Source organism: Adiantum capillus-veneris, chromosome 24 (genome assembly GCF_014529385.1).
Source record: "Adiantum capillus-veneris isolate H3 chromosome 24, ASM1452938v2, whole genome shotgun sequence".
NCBI classification, from domain to species: domain Eukaryota; kingdom Viridiplantae; phylum Streptophyta; class Polypodiopsida; order Polypodiales; family Pteridaceae; genus Adiantum; species Adiantum capillus-veneris.
In genome coordinates this window covers 17,536,399-17,538,400 of record NC_140954.1, presented here as the reverse complement: position 1 = coordinate 17,538,400, position 2,002 = coordinate 17,536,399, and positions in this window count along the sequence as shown.

The following is a 2,002-nucleotide window of genomic DNA, read 5'->3' as shown; positions in this document are numbered from 1 at the left end:
ATATATCACAATATGTACATGATTGCTTTTATTTGCATACATCGAGAAGTGTCAAGAGTGAGGTGACTGTTTTTATTTCACACTATGTACGTGCCACAACACGACATCCACCCCCTCTGAACTTGCACATCCTCCGGTATGTTCCACAACAACATTATAGAGCATTAAATCTCATGGTCAGACACCATATTCTCACTTTCATCCTCACTTTGCGTATAGTTGGCTTCATCATCCTCTTCACTTGGTTGTGCATCAAATGGATCAGCGTTCCCTCTTCTTTTGAATAATTTAATTCTTTTTCCTGCAATGGGAATTTTCAGTTCTGTCCCATCCAATTCACGCAAGGTGTAAGTTGCATTTCCATGCACATGTTTGACAACATAAGGACCAAACCATCTCTTTGCAAGCTTCCTTATTGTAGAGTGCTGGTTTTCAAGGCTACTATCATACACCAATACCCAATCACCTTCATCAATGTCTTTTGGTCTGAGCCTATGCATCTTGTCAAATCTGTCTTTGTTTTTCAACCTTGCATTCTTAGTTGAGCTTTTGCAAGCTCAATGTCTTCAGGCCTTCTTTCCAGTTGCCGTATGCGCAATCCAAGAAGGTCTTCTCTACTCGTTCCATCTTCCCATGGCAATACATTCCATGTAAGAACTACATCTTCAATTGGCATCACAGGTTTTTGACTATACATTAATTCAACAGGCATATAGCCAGTGATTGAACTATGTGTTGTACGGTCAGCCCACAATGCAAATGGCAGTAACCTTGGCCACTCTTCAAGCTTGCCTTCACAAGCCTTAGCTAAAGCTTTGATTATTGGCGGATGCCCTCTTTCACTTTTTCCATTTCCCTCTAGGTTATAAGCACAAGTTAAAGCTATTTTGATGCCCATTCTAGAGAAGAATTCCCTTGCTTCATTAGCATCCAATTCTCCTCTATTCGCAGTTATCTTTCCCACACACCCATAGCGACAAATCACATCTTCAAGAAGAAATTTACATACAGTGAGAGCGGATTTTTGAGATGGGGCTCAACTCAAGGCTCCCACCAGACAACCACTCCGTGAGACCCTACACACGCATATTTCTTAGGGGCACCACCCTCTTTTATGGAGAAAGAAGGAAACCAAAACAAACCATATACAACACACACACACACACACACACACACACACACACACACACACACACACACACACTCACACCTTCCTTATGTGCTTCAACACAAAATGCCCTTCAACCATTCAACACACACTCCTTAAGCAATCCCTTTGAACACTCCACAAACTCACATGCAAAGATTGACCTTCACCATATTAGTGCTCATATACTTTCTAAGAAAAGCAAGCACAAAACCTCAAAACTCAAAACACCATAATGCACAAATACTTGACAACTCCTTTCCTTTCCCAAAAGAAGAGACTACTTACACACATAAGGCGGCATGCATAGAGGCTCTTCTCCATCTATGCAGCCCCAAGACTTACTTACACACAACATAAGGAGAGAATCCAAGCAAATAGACACCATGGTGCACAAAAAACTTTCTCAACAAACAAGCAACCCAATGAGCACAAAATATGAGAAGCTGCCAAGATATGCTTACCAATTTTACATGCGTTTAGAGCAAAAGTGTGACGACGACACCCCAATTGCAACGATTTGTTGATCAAACCATGAGATAGATCATTGAACTTGATATCCTTGCTCTTATATAGAATCTACAATCCTTATTTAGGGATGAGTATGGTAAGAGAAATATTTGCAAGAGAATGGTAGGAATAGCATATTGATGCTCTCTCTATGGTGCCGCTTATGATAGCGAGCTTAGGAAATGGATAGGGAGACAAGAGGAGAGAGAGATTAGGGCTTCCCTAACCTTAGAGGAGCTTATTTGCAGCAATGGAGTAGGTGTGTGTATTTTTGTGATTGCCAAAGGGCCTTTTTATAGTTGTACAAGACCTTGGGTTAGGTTAAACTTGACTAGGGTAGGTAAT